The sequence below is a fragment of the Falco peregrinus genome, chromosome 4 (assembly GCF_023634155.1).
Source record: "Falco peregrinus isolate bFalPer1 chromosome 4, bFalPer1.pri, whole genome shotgun sequence".
Classification (NCBI taxonomy): domain Eukaryota; kingdom Metazoa; phylum Chordata; class Aves; order Falconiformes; family Falconidae; genus Falco; species Falco peregrinus.
Window position 1 is genome coordinate 39,200,259 of NC_073724.1, and position 15,651 is coordinate 39,215,909.

At 52.1% G+C, this 15,651-nt stretch overlaps 1 long non-coding RNA gene across 1 annotated transcript; it reads left to right on the forward strand.

Moving 5' to 3' along the window:
• Positions 1-2,508: 2,508 nt before the first annotated feature.
• LOC114011332 (uncharacterized) lies at positions 2,509-13,404 on the forward strand. The gene is made up of 3 exons (XR_003553185.2): positions 2,509-2,596; positions 12,130-12,313; positions 13,213-13,404. It is a non-coding gene; the product is annotated as an uncharacterized LOC114011332 (long non-coding RNA).
• The last annotated feature ends 2,247 nt before the right edge of the window (positions 13,405-15,651 follow it).

A 15,651-nucleotide genomic window follows, 5' to 3' on the forward strand; every position in this document is an offset into this window, starting at 1 on the left:
CAGGAAGGCAGGATTAGCCAGGAAACACACCCAGTTGTGATGCAGGCTGAGCCAACGGCTGGGAGTTTGCGAGTGAACAAACTGGCACCGCCTAATCAGATGTTAATTCCAGGGAGGGAAGAAGCTGGCTGGAGCCTGCAACGGGTGCTGGCAGCAAGGAAAGGCACGGATCCACTCCCCAATCTGCTCTGCAGAGAGGCGGGATGTGATTTGGGGTGTAAAGCTGTATTAATGTCCAAAGCACTGCTTGGCTCACACAGGAATCCTTTGTGTCCTTAATGAAGGGAAAAAGCAGGGCTTTATTCTGAAGCTTTGTGTATAATCAGATGCCGTGTTGTAAGGCTCTGGAAAACACACCAGAAATAATAATCGGGAGGAAATAAAAGGTTTAGTTCAAAACAGTGTGTGATTTAAATAAGAAGTGAAAAAGAAAGTGCGCAGGATTTGAGCATCGGAAGAATGAACTTTTAATTCATTTGCATTGAGATTACAGGGGGAGGGGCAGCATTTAAACTGGTATAAAAAACTAGTTTAGATGTAAATGAGAGATAATGGTCTTTGGTAAGGAAATAAGCAGGGGGATGAACTTTGGCCATCAGGAGCCCGCAGCAAGTCCTGGCATTGTCGCTGGAGCTGGAAGCCCCAGATGCAGTAATTAGCAATGAGTTTGCAGATCTCAGCACCGGCAGAACAAAAGGGCATCGCTGTGGAGCTGGGCTGCCAGCTGGGAGAAGGGGAGGTGAGCTGGCACGCCACAAGGGATCATTACCCAGCAGTCTGCAGAGGGGAAAAGAAAAGATCCGAGGGTGCAGCCTGGGGCAGGCATAAAAGCGATCTAGGGTTTGGGGGGTTTAATAGTTCCCAGAGCCCTGGCATTTTCAGCTGTAAAAAATTCCCTCGGCAGCTGAGCCAAACGGGTCGAGGTTTTTAAATAGGTCCTGTGATACCCACGGAGACAAGTGTTGTTATTCTTTAACCCTTGAAGACTCAGCTGATTAGTCTGGATCAGGCAGGGATGGCAGGTGGAGTAAGGTGATTTGGTTTATAATCATCTCGTATGCTTGTGCTCACCTCCACAAGAAGGGAGAGTGGGAAACCGATCACAAGCCCCTGCTGGCTGCAGCCACGCTGCTGCTCACCCCCTCGTCCCCAGCCCAGGACGGTGTCTGCTGCACAGGCAAGTTAAAGCCGTTTACATACAGCCCATGTGCACCTCATGTCCTGCAAGGGTATCAATCTCCGAAGTTTAGCCAGAGATCTGAGGTTCATTACTGGTATTATTTGTATTTATTGGAGAAGAACTGGTCCCCAGTTTGCTCTGGGAAAAGCCCAGCTCTTTCCCTAGGGTCCCTTAATTCATGAAGGGATTGATTGATGTGCTTATTACTATCGTGTTATCATTTTTTAATTGCTGGCAAGGAACGGCCTCCCTGGAATGCAGCATTTGTTTCTGCTGAGGCTGTCATGGCCCAAAATCCTCCAACCCAGGACGGCAGCTTCTGGCATAGCAACCCCCATGCTCATGAAAGAATGTGCCTCTGCTCCTTTCCCTGTGTGTGGTGCGGAGCCGTTTGCTGTGGGCACATCTGATGAATACCGCCTGTTGCCACCTCTCAGTAGCCTGCCTAATCCCAAACAGATTTGTTATAGATTTACATGCGGAGTGACCTGGTTTCTAGGTCCTGTCAGGAAAAAAATAACTCTGCTGTCATCTGAGTGATGCATGAGGCAGGCAGCCCTCAGGTCAGGCCCAGGCTTTACGATCCCAGGACTGGTGGAGGAAGGCAATTTGGCCTCCTGCTCCTGTGCCACTGCGCTTAATGCCCCATACAGCACCTAAATACTGCCGAGGGTGCTGCCAGCCGAGGCTCCCCCCTCGCAGCATCACTGAGCAGGGCTTCATCTCTTCCTATGGGCTTTCACTCACTTTTTGTAGGTGCTGGCTTTGCACACCGTGAGATGGGGTCCCAGGAAAAAGCCTCCAACCCCCCCCCCCCAAGAGGTTCCCATGCAGCATTTGAAGCAGAAGAGGTTGAACAGGCTGAAAGCCAGGAGAAAGAGAGGTTTCCACTGCAGGGCAGTGGAGAGGGAGGTGAGGGGCAGCTGTTTTGGTTCCCCACTGAGCTCCAGGTTAGCAGCCAACACCCTAGTGCCATCTGGGCAGAGGGACAGGAGGTGCAGCCCCATCTCCACCCCTGTCCCTGTCCAGGCACATTGAAGCAGCCCTGCTCTTCTACCCGGGTCTCCCACACAGAGACATCAGAGGGCCTGTGAAGGATGCACAGGGAAGAAAGCACCCAGCCTTCGATAGCCCTGCCTGGGCTGCTGTGATTTAGAAAGCAGGTAGCAAGTCTGTTCCTGCTATGCTCAGGCCCTATTTTTATTAGTTTCTTAGCAGCGCGTGTCAGGGAAAGTCCTGAAGCTCACCACAAGGATCATTTATTTCTCTTTCTCCTTCCCTCCCCCAAACTAATCCCATTTCACCGCAGCACTGCCCAGCAGCTCCCCTGCCTGCATGCTGCCTGCTGTGCTCCTTCCTGCTGCCACACTGCTCTGAGGCCACTGCTCCTGCCCTACAGAGTGTCCATGTCCTTGTGTAAGTACACAGGTGTGTGTGTGCAGGAAAAGCAGGGAGGGAAGGGAAATAGCCCCAGGCTTTCTGCAGCCTTCTGCAGCTGCCCAGTGCTGTAGGCAGCTTTAGCTTTGCAGAGTGGGTGCCAGGGTCCCATCTTTCACTGACGGGTGCTAGGAAGCATTTATGTGTTACTGTGAAAGGCATTGAGTGACCTGGCATGGGTGGTCCCAAGGGGAGGAAGAGCAAAGGCGATGCAGGTCTCTCCTCCCTCCCATATGCCTTCTTTAACCTGGGCTGTGCCACCACTCGCTGCGAGCCTGGGGCTGGAACCTGGGTCCCCAGTCAGGTCCTGAAGGGAGCTCCACCCTGATGGCTTCAGGAGAGCCGAGCCTGGGGACCCACAGGCTTCGCCACTGTGTTTTCAGTGGAGTGAGCAAAGGAGGCATGTGGTCATAATCCTTTGACAGCAGAGCTGGGCGCTGCTTATCCAGATATCCAGTCCCTGCCCTGACACCCATGCCCCAGTGTGGCCCTGAGCAAGCTGTTTGGTCTCTGAGGCTGGAAGCGTGCTATATGGTGGTACCCCTGGCCTTTGGTGAGAGAGATATTTCTGGTTCAGTCTGAGGTTTCCTAGCAAGCCGTTTGATAGCTGAATATGTAGAAGTGGATGGAGGATTGATATTTGAAATGCATTAGTGGATGGAGGAAAAAAGTGAGTCCCTCCTCAAAATACCAATGTGCTAGCATGGGCAGCAACCATCTGTCCACTGCGCTGGCTGGCCTGTGCCAGGCAGCACACAGCTGGCATTGCCAGGGGGGCACCGCTCTGCTGTGCCATGCCGGGCTGGTGGGTTTTTTTTTTTTTCAAACTTCTCTTTTATTGAAGAAATAGCAGACATTCCCAGCCAGATTTGCTGCTGGCATCATCCCAGCCACATTGCTAGAGTAATGCCAGGAGCCAATTCTGCTCCAGGGCTTGACTGTCATTCGAAATGTGAAGCGGCACCAGTTAAAGCCGCTAAGGTCAGGATCCTGCCGGCCACGGAGGAGGAGGAGACGGGAGACGGGAGCGCAGGCAGGGAAACGCTGTGCAAATGGAGCTGTTTGTAGTAACCACTCCTAAAACACTGCGCTGCACAGATTGGGATTGCAGGTATTTCCCATACCTGTCATGTAAAGCTCTGCTAATCCAGCAGCATTGTGGTTGGCTTTTTCTCCCACACCTGCTCTGCTTTTTCCCAGCAAGAGAAGCATGGATCAGCAGCCCCAGTTCACTCGCCACTTCACACCCCTCCCTGCTTGCATTTGGGAAGAGTAGGCAAGCTTTGGTCTGGGAGCCAGAGCGTACTTGGGAGCCACCCCTCCTAACTCCCAGAGACTCAGAGCTGAGAAACTCACCCAAACTCAGGGGAAGCTTGCACCAAGATGGAGCGTGCTGCATTTGTTAACCCCCATCCCCCTCCTGGTCCTCTTACTGTTTTTCTTTCTTTAGGAAATCAAGAAATGAGTTCTTTGCCACCTAGCATGTCAGAGGAGCCTGGTGCTTCACAGCTGGGGCAGCCCCTGCCTCACCCTGCCCTCTTTGTCTGTCACTGATTTTTATTTCCAAGCTAGCTCTTTATCACCAGTTTAAAAAATCCCCACAACCATTTCTAATGCGTCTCAGGTATAATCTTCCCAGGGAGGCTGCGTCCCCTCGCCACGTGCTCCCTGCACTCCTGGAAAGGCTGGGCTGATTGCATTCATGCATCAGTGTGCAATCATACGGCCACTTCCCTCCCTGGAGGATTTCTCTCTCTGCAGGAGGATCCCTGAAGTCAGGGGGGCAGGGGAAGGATGCACAGGGAACAGCAGTGGCAGCACTGGCCGTGGCTGCTGGGTACATGTGTGAGGCTGGTATGGCAGGGGCAGAGGGACAGGCAGGGGGAGGAGGGAAAAAAACAGGTAAAGAGGAAACAGCTCAGGCCCTTTCTCTGTGTCCCAGGTAGGCTGCATCACCTCTCTGCACCCCGGACAAGTGCACACCTGGCCCCACCAGGTGTAAATTAAGGCAAATATCTTGCACATCTCTACCCTATCTGCAGGTGAGACACACACCAACACACAGTTTCCAGAGGGGCTAGAGCAGTAAGGGAGCCTGTGGTGGATGTGGGCACAGCAGTGCAGCGAGGCTCCACATAACCTCTCCAATCTTGGGGCTCACGGCAAGCCCCCCTCCTGCCCCATCACCAAGGGTGCTGGCTCCAAGAAGAGCATGAGCATGGCTTGGAGGCTCTCCGGCAACCCCCAGCATAACTACAAGGCAGCGCCCTGCCACGGCCACGCTCCTGTCCCCACCACCAGCATGGGAGCGTGCCCCAGCTGCTCCTGTCCCGCTCCTTAATTTTTATCCAGTGTCAACAGCTGCTGCGCCACGCAGGAGCGAACCGGAGGAACTGTCGGCTTTAAACTGGCTCCTGGAGAGACCTCCCGACTAGTAAATTTTCCAGCTAATCATGTCCCAGTAGAGGGGGCACTCACAAATCAGCACAGCGCCCGGCGCTCCGGAGCAACACTCCCTCCTATGGGTACAAGTAATCCTTCAGAAGAGTGGCCGGGGAGAGGGGGGTGTTTTTCCCTGTGTTCTCAGTTTGCTAACTGCAGGCCTGTGACGGCTCTTCCAGGGTAGCTGTTATCACTGCTCCTCTTCCAGAGGCAATTAGCCTGCTTCCCCCGCTGTTTGCACAGGCCTCACGGGCAGCAATGGGGGCGCTGGAAAGATGGGAAGTTAAACTTGATTGCAGAGCCACAAAATCAACAGGATGACAGCAGGAGCTGAGTATTGCGTGAAATAGGATGTAAAGCTCATTTTCTGTCGTTCGGCAATGGATTCATTCCCAGCTCAGGGAGAGCTGCTGGCTGTAGGTCAGACGGCACATTGTCTTCTTGCCATCAGGCTTTCACTCTGCCAAAACCAGACCAGCCAGATGCTTTTATCAGAGTGATGACCCATGTCTTGGGTCTGGAAAGCAAAAGTCCTGGGATATTGTCCCCCTCCATGATGCAGGTGACAGCACTCCACACCCCTGCAGAGCATGGGACAGTGGTGGCCATCCCCTGCGGATGGGCTGTTTCACTGCGTGGCGCAGGGCTGTGCTGTCAGACTGCAGCACAAGGCTTTCCACAGGCAGTTCACATCTCCTCATTCAAAATGTCCCCCAGTCCTTCTGTCCTTCCTCTCTGCCTCTGATGGGGTGTGAGTGGGTTTGGGGTATGTGGTACTGGACCAGCAGGAGAGGGATGACACGGTGCTGAGGTGGCTCTTTGCACTTTAGTTTTCTGTTGCAGCCAGAATGCATTATCTGAACCCTTAACATGCATGAAACACCCCAGTTCCAAGCTGAGTCCATTCCAGTCCCACTTCCACTGTAAGCAGCAGCAGGATGTAAATTATGAGTTTCCACTTTTTTAACATTATTCCTGGTTTTGTCAGGCTTATCCAGCTGGTGGCATTTCCCAGGGAAAGCTTTTGCCTTCTCCTAGTGCCCCAGGGGCACCTGAGAGCCAGGCTAGGACAGTTCTGCCACTTGTGCCCCCCACAAGCCCTCAACTGCTCAGGGAGGCTCCTGCGAGGAGCAAGGAGATGACAGCTGCTCCATGAGGAGCCCTTGCACCGGCATGCCCCCTCCTTCCCTGTGCTGTCTCCTCTAACCTGTGGCTGGAGGGGAGGGCAGCCCCCTGCTCTTGCTGCCACAGGGAAGAAAGGCCAGAAGGGAAGCTACCTGGCAGCCTTGGTGTTAACCCAGCATACGTCCACTATGACTGGCTGGGAAAGCGCAGCCTGACACCCGCCACCCATCATTCAAAAGGGGCCCTGACTCCATGTTCTGGTTTGGGGGGCACACGGCCCTCGGCACCTCCCCTAGATGCAAAGACCTGCAGCAGGCACCTGCAGGTGAGTGCGTCAGGCTTGGTCCTTGGCTGTAATCCAAGCTTGAGTCCCTATGCCGTTTTTCCCTGCTGAGACTTTGGGCACTGCTTGTCTTTGCTAGAACCCCTTTAGGGATCAAGCCCTTATGCAAGGATGCTGCTGCCTCTTCCCATAAAAGGACTTTGTCATTTCTTCCAAGGCAAAGGCTGAGGAGCATCTAATACAACAGTCAGCAGGCTGTTGCAGAGAGGATGCCTCTTCTCCACTGGCCTCTTGCTGCCTCCATCCAGGCAAGCAGAGGAAGACGTGCACGTATTCACACCTGAGCCCACGCTCACCTGCTGTTTGTGGGAAAAGTCCCTTGGCAGGGGGAGGCAAGTCTTCTCCTGCTCTGCAAAGTTAGAGCTGCTGGGATATTCCCATCTCCTGCCAAAAGCACTGCTGCTGAAATCACATTGCTGCAAATAAAACCGTCTCCTGGCTAATTACTAGGGAACGGTTCACCTTCTATTTTTAGACAAGCTTGCAAGCGTGCGTTGAAGATTATCCTGCTCCTGTTTCTCTCCCGTCTCTTTGCTATGCATGTTTCTCTTCCTTTCTCTGCCTCGCTGTGAGTTGCACTGAACCAAGCTCAGCTTCCCCTGGGGTCGTGGAGCAGAGGACAGCCATGCACTTGCATGCCAAAACCAGTGATTCTAAAGCCATCAAGAGCAATTGCTTTAGCATTAGGTGGAGAGGAAGCAGCGTTTAGCAGAGCCAGGAGTTGCTTCTCAGCTTGCCATGCCCAGCCTCAGCCTGCTGAGTGCTCCCTCCACCTGGCCACAGCTAGGGACCTGCTTCCATCTGCTCAACACACTGTTCAAATCGTCCTGTCCAGGTTCTACAGTCTTCCAAGACAAGGGGGAATAATAAAGAAGGAAAAAAAAAAATAGCTCTTGCCTGTGGGGCAGTGAGCACATAACATGGAAGCAGGGGGCAGCTGGATGGGGACAGAGGTGGGCAGGAATAACCGCACGAGTTGTAAATCCTGCATGTGCAGCGGCTGCAGGAAAGCATGCCATGGCAGTGCTGCTTGGCACAGAGCTGCACGCCGTACTCGTCCTGCCGTGCTCACAGCCGCAGCAAAGAACGAAGTCTGTTCCACTCGCCTGCCAAGGGGGACCAGCCAGCATCGCAGCAGTGCTGGTGCTGCCTCAGGGTGGCAGTCCTCCCTGCCAGGATACCTGAGATAGCACGGCTCAAAGAGCGGGGGTAACACATCCAAAGTAACCCTGGAGCCTGCAGGCATCCCCCCTCCCGCGTGCACGGATGCAGGAGGCCCCAGCCAGAAGGAGTGCATCCAAGCCTGCTTGGCGGGTTAACCTTGGTCCCAAAAGTCGGTTAGGCAAATTAGCACAGCGTTTTCCCTGAGCTAATTAACTTCCCTCACAGCAGGGCTAATGAGCTCCATCGCAGCGCTTGGCTGTGGCAGCTAGCTGGCCCCTAGGAGAGGGGCTGGCCTCGAGGGCTCACTGCAGCCTGCAGCATCACAGACTCCCTCCAGGAAACCCCCCTCTCCAGCCCCCACTGCGCAGCACCACCGGCCCAGGAGTAGGGAGGTCAGTCTTCCCCACTGGCCCTGGGGGCCACCTGCAGTTTGGAGAGTGTGTGGGAGTTTCCATCTGGCACCAGGCAGGTCCAGGATGCTCCTCAGAGCAAGGCAGTAGCAAGCACAAGCCTTGGCACCTCGGAGCAGCTTCAGAGGGACATGGCTGCGATTCCCTCCACCGGCGAATGAGAGTGTTTGCGAGCTGCCTTTCAACATGTCTCTTTTTTGGTGAGCATGGGTGCAGTCCAGCCCTGTGTCCAATAAAGTCAGTGGCCAGTTTTCCATTTATTTCAGTGTCCAGCGAAGCAAAATGTCTTCAGTATTCTCTTCCTCTCCTCCCATCCCCGCAAACCACATTTATTTTACCCTCCACTCGACTCTTCCAGGGATCGATGGGTCGTCAAGATGATGAGTTAGTGCCTGTAGTGACAGTGGCACTTTCCATTACTGCTGATATACCTGGGGGACACATGTCTCCCAAAGACTCATCAAGGGGGGGAAATTCAACAAAGAGGCTAAAACTGTCATTTCAGTGAAGCCACCCCAAAGCCACAGTCCTGCAGTGCAGACAGGACCTTCCCAGACTTGTGAACACCCCCTGGACCCTGGAGAGCTCCAAGGACACCAGCACAGGCACTGCAAACATGGAGCTGAGTACAGGCTTGCACCTAGCCTACTGCTGCTTTGTGGGGTTTTACTTTCCCCTTTTCACTGACTGATTTTCCCACGGAGAGCCATTTGAGTAAACACTTCTAGCTGGGGAATGATTTCTTTTCCTGCGTATCTTTCATAACTAGCAGACACTGGGGTTTTTTGAGGTTGCGTTATTATGACGTTTTAATTGGCTCAGGACTAAGCAAGTCTCAAAGCCCATTTGGCCCCGGCGTTTTCAGGCAGAACTGTTTTCTGTCTCCATTTTGATAGATACTTTACAGTGGCCAAAATGTCCTTGCATTAAATAAAACAAAACCTCCTCTTCTTTTACAGCTCATGGGTGATCTGGTTCCTTCCCTTCCTGCTTTCATTTCACCTTGAAACATGAACCGTACCTGTTCCCCCATCACGAGCTGCCCGCCCCCGCGGGGATGGCTGCAGGGTGAGCGAGCGGCAGCTGGGCTGCCTGTTCCCACTCGCCTTTGTTTCACTACGGTGCGTGCAGGAGCCAGGTCTGAGCCGGCACACTGAGTAATTGCAGGATTTCAGTCAAAGAGGAGGCTGCAAGTCATGAACCGCTAATGAATGGGTGTAGCTGGAAGGGCTGGTGGGGCCGGTGAGGGATGCTCAGGGCCCGTGGGGTGACAGCCAGCCGTGTGTTGTGGCAAGGGCACTGGCTGTGCCACTCCAGCAAGGCTGGAGGATGTATCTGAAATGTGCCACACAATGTGATGTCAGTGGCAGTCAGCAGTGAGACAAACCCCCAGTGGCAGCAAAGCCCACACAGATCATCCCCACGTGCAGCAGTGCTAATCTTTAATTTGTCACACCTGCATGGCTCCCCGGCCTCCTTCCTCCCTGCCTTTTCTTTTTTTTCCAAAGGTGCTGGCTTTGACACTACCTGACACCCCGATGCTCCCGCTGCTTCTCCAACACCCCCCAGCTACCCCTGGGCTGCCCTCCTTTCCCATGCTTCCTATCTGGGGGGCTGCAACCCACAGACCCTACTGCCACCTGGGAGCCACCCCGCTGCCCTGTGCCTCCCTCCCACCCTTTCCTGTTGAGATTTCCCTTCAGAGCAAAGCTGCGAATTGCTGGGTATCAACAGCTCCCGGAAGGGTCTCCAGCGAAGCCAGAGACGACCGCCTGAATGCTGGGTACAGTGCTCATCCACCTCCGGGTCCTGCCCTCTGCAGCGAGAGCAGCAAGCAGCCCTGGCCACCGGCACGCTGCCTGGCTCGTTAGGGTCACCACCAGAGGGCTTTTAATTAGCGATGGCCAAAATGCGCAGATCAAACCACTATGATGGTCCATGCCACTGCTCTGATCCAGTGACACAGCACACACAGGCACCAACCTAGGGACATGCATCATTTATCAACTCCCCTGCCTGGAGCACTGCTTGCTTGCAATAGCAAAGATGCAGCAGCTCGCCGAGCATCGGAGGAGAAAAGCGACAGAGCCGCCAACTAATACCGCACCGCTACCAATACAGTGCCTGTCTGCCCCAGTCTTCCTTGGACTGGAAACCTTTTTGGTCAAAAAACCTCCAGTTTGCTTGTGCCACGTCTCAAAATCTTTTGGGTTTTGGCCCATTCTGAGCTAAGCCACTGAGAGGCTCCCGGAAAGGAAAGGTGCAGGACGGGTGTCAGGCAGCTGAGGTGGGTATCAGGCCTGCGTAAACCCTGCCCTGGGCTTGGGTGTGACACACGAGTTGATGTCTGTAATGTATCACCCTAGGATCTTGTGTCAACAACTTCCCTAGCTTCATTTTTTTTAACCAACCTGCCAGGTGTTACTGCGGTTCATGACCTGAGATCCATTTGTTTTTCTTCTGACTTTATGCTTTCAATATGATTTACAAAAATTGCTTATAATAAAGCTCATTCAGCAGCTGGATAATGGTTGTCAGCGAGTTAAGAGACACTGTGGTGTGTTTAGCACAGAAGCATATTGTGTATCTGGGTCCCAAAGCTCTGTGGTCTTGGGTAGCTTCTACTAAGGGTGGGATGTGCAAAGGTACCTATGAGGTGCCAACAAGGTCATTTGTTGCAAGGGACATGAGGGCTGCAAAACTGAGAAGGGACAATAAATGGCCTCAACAATGAATTCACAGCTGTAAATCCAGATTAGGAGAAGAGTTCAAGGTCTTGGAAAGGCTGCATTAATCCCTTCCTAACCTTGGCCTTAAATACTTGAGCGTCTGGCTCTCTCCCCACTGCATCCCCATCTGGCAGCTGTGACCTGCCTGCTGGGTGCTGCGTGGGGCCAAGGAGGGACACCGGCTGCAGCTGCCCATAGGACCTGACAAAGCAGGTCCTCATCCCTCAGAAACATCTTTTTGTCCTGATGTTACTTGCATGCCTAGAGCACGGGCGCTAAGAGCATGGTGCTTGCAAAGCCACCCCTGCGGGTGGGAGCCTCTCCTGGGCAGGAGGGGAGGGTCTTCACCAGCAGTGGGGCTCCTTCCTTACCATGCCTGTGCCCCAGCAGAACCTGCCCTTCTGCTCACCCTTTCTTGCTGGCATCACCTCAACCACCCTTCCTCGTTTTGGGATTTTTTTTTTTTTTTTTTTGAGTTGGACAGAGAGATGCTTTTGTGGCTAGCAGCTCTTGGGTTTGCCCATCATTCTGCCAAACTCGCTCCACATAAGCCAGCACTAAGTCTGTGGGCTAATTGGCTTTATTTATTGTCTCTTTTGCATAGTGCAGGGGGTTATTTGCTGTTGCTGCTGCTTTGCTTATTTGTTTGGGGCAGGGGTTTTGTTTTTCTTTTTGCCTTCCTCTCAAGGGCCTCTGTAATTATCACCTCAGGCATCAATTATGGCTCAGCAGTGCTTTTGGGCACTGTCCGAGTTTGGGAATTGAACAGCCCTGGGGAGGGGGAGGCTAGGCAAGGGAGCCTGCATTGTGCAGATGCCACGGGGTGATGCTGTGGGGAGGGGCTGGGAGCACCACAGGGATGAGCTCTGGGGTTTCATAACCAGGGCTTTTGGGATGTTTGCTGTCATAAAGGTCTCCCCGCTGAAGCTGAGCTGCATAAACTGTTGGATAATCTGTGTTAGAGGCTTTTCCTCTCTGGCAGGAGAGCTGCTGGATGCCAGCCACATGAGTGTTTCATGCTTGCAAACCTCTACTTTGCTTCCTAAATTCAGCCGCTCATAATTCTGCCAATTTTGCAAACAAAAAATTGGAGAGTTTTTTGCATGGTTTATTACCAGTAAAATCCTCTTGCTGTTTTTTTTTTTTTTAATTGCCAAAAAGTGCAAAGAATGTTTCATTTCTCCTGAAACATGCAGAAAACGTATTTTGTGGGTTTTGGTGTGGGGTTTTTTTTTACTTGTTTCCCCTGAAATGGAGGATTTCCATTGCAGCTGTCCCATGACTTATTTTTCTCTCCAGGGGAAAGAGGCTGGGAAGGAGTTACCTTCCCAGAAGGTTGTCTCAGGATCAACACACCCAACTTCATTACACTCCTGAAAAAGTATCACTGCAGAGCCCAAAGCATCACTTGGCAGAAAGAATGTGCTCATATCAGCTGTCTTCCCTTTCATCCTCTGCTACGCCATCTCTTCAGAAAATCAGGGTAATTAATGTAGCTGTGTCTTCTCCTGCCTAACACTTTGCGCTGTGCTTGCCATGTGCTAAGAGCCGTCTGCCTGATTTCTGGTTAGTGTAGATGGAGGGGAAAGAGGGAAGCAAGAAAGATCAAAACCAGAGTGATGCTGTGCAAAAGACCTGAAACTGCATCTGGGCTCCCCACCACAGCCCCATCAAGGGGCATGCATCCCCATGCATGAACAGGCTGGCCGCAGGGATGCTTGGAGCCCAGGGATGCTAGGGGCCCATCTGCCTTGGAAGCCATGTCCTAGGAGTCAAGCAATGGGATTAAGAAGTCAGCCAGACATGCTGTCCGCTGGGTAAGATTAGTCCCTGCTAAAGCATTTCTTAATCCTAGGCGCAACTGAAATAATCTAAGCACAGATTAACCAGGTCCAGCTGGAGTTAAGCTCCCTGCTCCCCGTTTATTTTTGGCAGGCAGAGACTACTACTGCTCTGGTGCCTCATCAGATGTTTGCACACCAGACGCTGCCCAGGAGAGTAGGATTTGGAAACTCAAGTGTAGTAGATTCACTTTGCAACAGAGGTCCCAAATCCTGCAGTTTTATCACAAGTTTTGTGATACAGGGTGGCATTTTGTTCCCGGGGCCCAGTGTCTCAGATTTCTCTGACTGCATAATAAACCATCTTTTAGCTTCCAGGAGAAAAAAAAAGAAATTGTTGGCCCTCAAAATGCAAATAAAAGTGTCAATGTGAAGCCATCTTCAAGAAAGCCTTTCCCTAGGGCTTTTCTGTGGGGTAAATCAGTGACTAGCTCAGGGAATTACCTCCATCAGCCTTCCACACAGCAGTATTTGAAAAGCTACAGGGTTTGGGGAGAAAAAATATAACTTCATTCCATGAGCCTCCTTTTTACTTTCTCAGCTGAAGGCTCACGTGTGGCTGGGCCTGGACACAGGAGCTGAAGGTCGTTTTGCTTTCAGGATCTCCCTGCTGCAGCATCTTGATTTTCTTTACGTGAAACTATCAGTGAAGGCTCGTTGAGTTTGTAAAGCTTTGAGAATGTTCCTATTATTCTTAGATATTACAAAAGCTTGCTTTTCAAAATAAAATAAACTCTGCCAAAATCTCATCATCTGCCTTTAAGTAATCAAGGAAAGGAACAGCATAAGGAGCATTAAAAATGTAAACTGGTATTCCCAGACCCTTAAAGCAGCTCTGGTTTTGGGGGGTTTGGTTGTGGTTTTTTTTAAGAAGAAACATCTAATTTTCAGTCTCTCAAACATTTCTGGATTGTTTTAAGGTAGCAAGAACACTGTGGCAATGACTCACATTACTGCATTTCGATACGTCCCGTTGTCATCTCCAGTATGAGACACTTTGCCTTTTGGCTGAAATATAACTTTCTCACAGGCACATGTATGCATGCATGCATCTGTGTCTCTGCACAGAAATCATATACTGTGAGAAAAAGCTGGGTGCAGGGTTCTCTTGGAGCTAGCAGCTCCAGCGTGCTGTGTTAAGGGCCGGAGGGAGCTGCTGGCATGCCATGCAGCCAAAGAGGCTGTAGCAGGGGTGGCACTGGGTGCTGGTAGCACTCCTTGGGTGCTGTGGGATGCTCTCTCCAGCCTCTCTGCATACGTGATTGCTCTGCAAGAACTGTCAGCTCCGAGAGAGGAATGTCCTGGGAGATATGGGGCAGCTCAGTCCTCTCTTCAAAGAAGGGCCCTGCCCAGGGAGGGCAGCAGGAGGCAGGCACAGGTGCTGACCATCCCCAGGGAGTACCCAGGCACCTCAGGTCTAAACCAACAGGAGCCTCATCCTCCCGCACTGCCACGTTTTCCTGCTGCTGGCAGCCATCCAGGCTTGTTTTATTGCTTCAGTCTTAATTTCTTGCAGCAACAGGCTGGCTGGGTGAGTGGGCACCTCACTGTTTAACGAAGAGCCACGTCTCCATGCTGCATCCTGGAAACTTCTGCATGTGTTTTACAAAGAGGGACAGGTTAAAGAGATGGATTTATTTTTCCCTACAAAGGCCAACACTAGACTGCAAGATGATTGATCAAATGGTCTTTTTCCCCATTTACTGCCCTTCCCAGAAACCTGTTGTATCTGCACTGCAAACACCTCCGATGGGATCTAACAGCTGTGCCATGCACGCAGTGCAAATGCTGCACACCTCAAATGTGTGATGCCTTTATCAGCCTTCTTAAGCGAAAGGCTGGAATTAGACACACACTGTTGCCACAGCACTTTGTAGCCACGCGAGCCTTCTGTATACCAGCAACACTCCGCAGCATCCTGAACGCAGAGCTGCCGGTCCTGCGGCAGCTACGGGGATGAGGTAGGATTGCTGCTGCCCCTTTCTCCTCCCACCATCCTGCTTCCTTTGGATGCATGCTTCCCTTCCCCAGTCTCCAGTGGGATGAAGCAGAGGGCAATCAATTCAGGGAAAAACCCCCACGAGTTTCCCAGGCAGCACCTTTTCCCCCTTGGGGAGCACAGCATCATGGAGCATGGTTATTAACCAGACAGTCCTGAAGGACATTTAAAAATAAATGAAAAGGGCTGTTCCGCTCCTGCAGCTGATTACAGGCATGCCTGTTGGGTTTTTTTTTCCAGAGAGTGGAAAAGAATGCTTGGAAAAAATTCTGTAATTTTCCCTTTTTGCCAGATCAGGCCTCTGTGTAATAACAAAACCACGGTGCTCACCGCTCGCTGCTCTCTTTGGGACACCCAGGCTAAGCGAAAGCGCGTAAATCTGCGGGAGGCCTGGGGCCAGAGCACAGCTGTCCTGACATGCTATCCGCCTCCCGCCTCCCTGCTATGTCTTTAGCATCTGAAACGCAGGAGACACGCAGATCTGGAGGTAAGCCCTGGTGGGAAGGAGAGCAGCACCAGGTCCTGCAGGTCACCAGTTAAGCATTTCAGCCCAGAGCAGATCTCTCATAAGCCACTTTTTGGAGATAAGCTTATCTAGACCCGACAGCTGAATTTAACCCTGAACTTTTGATCTTGATTTTTAGCCTCGGCAAGCCTATACATTTCCTTGAAATTATATACACTAGATTTCAGCTCCCCTGTTACAACGGCTCCACCGCTCCCTTAAAAGGGACCTGCACGGCTGTGCATGACAGCATCATCCAGTAATGCCCTTGGTTTCACAGCCAGCCCTGCAAGTTAGACAGGCTCCTGGCTGGGGAAAGCCTTCAATTAATGACAGTGGGGCTCCAGCAGGAGAGGAGCTGGATTTTACACTTCCAGTGATAATGCATTTGAAGGTAATATTGCACAGGAGTGGATTATAACCCCAGCACTTTGCTATGCGGGCTTTTGGAAATTTGTTTTCAGTGCATAGAGGCA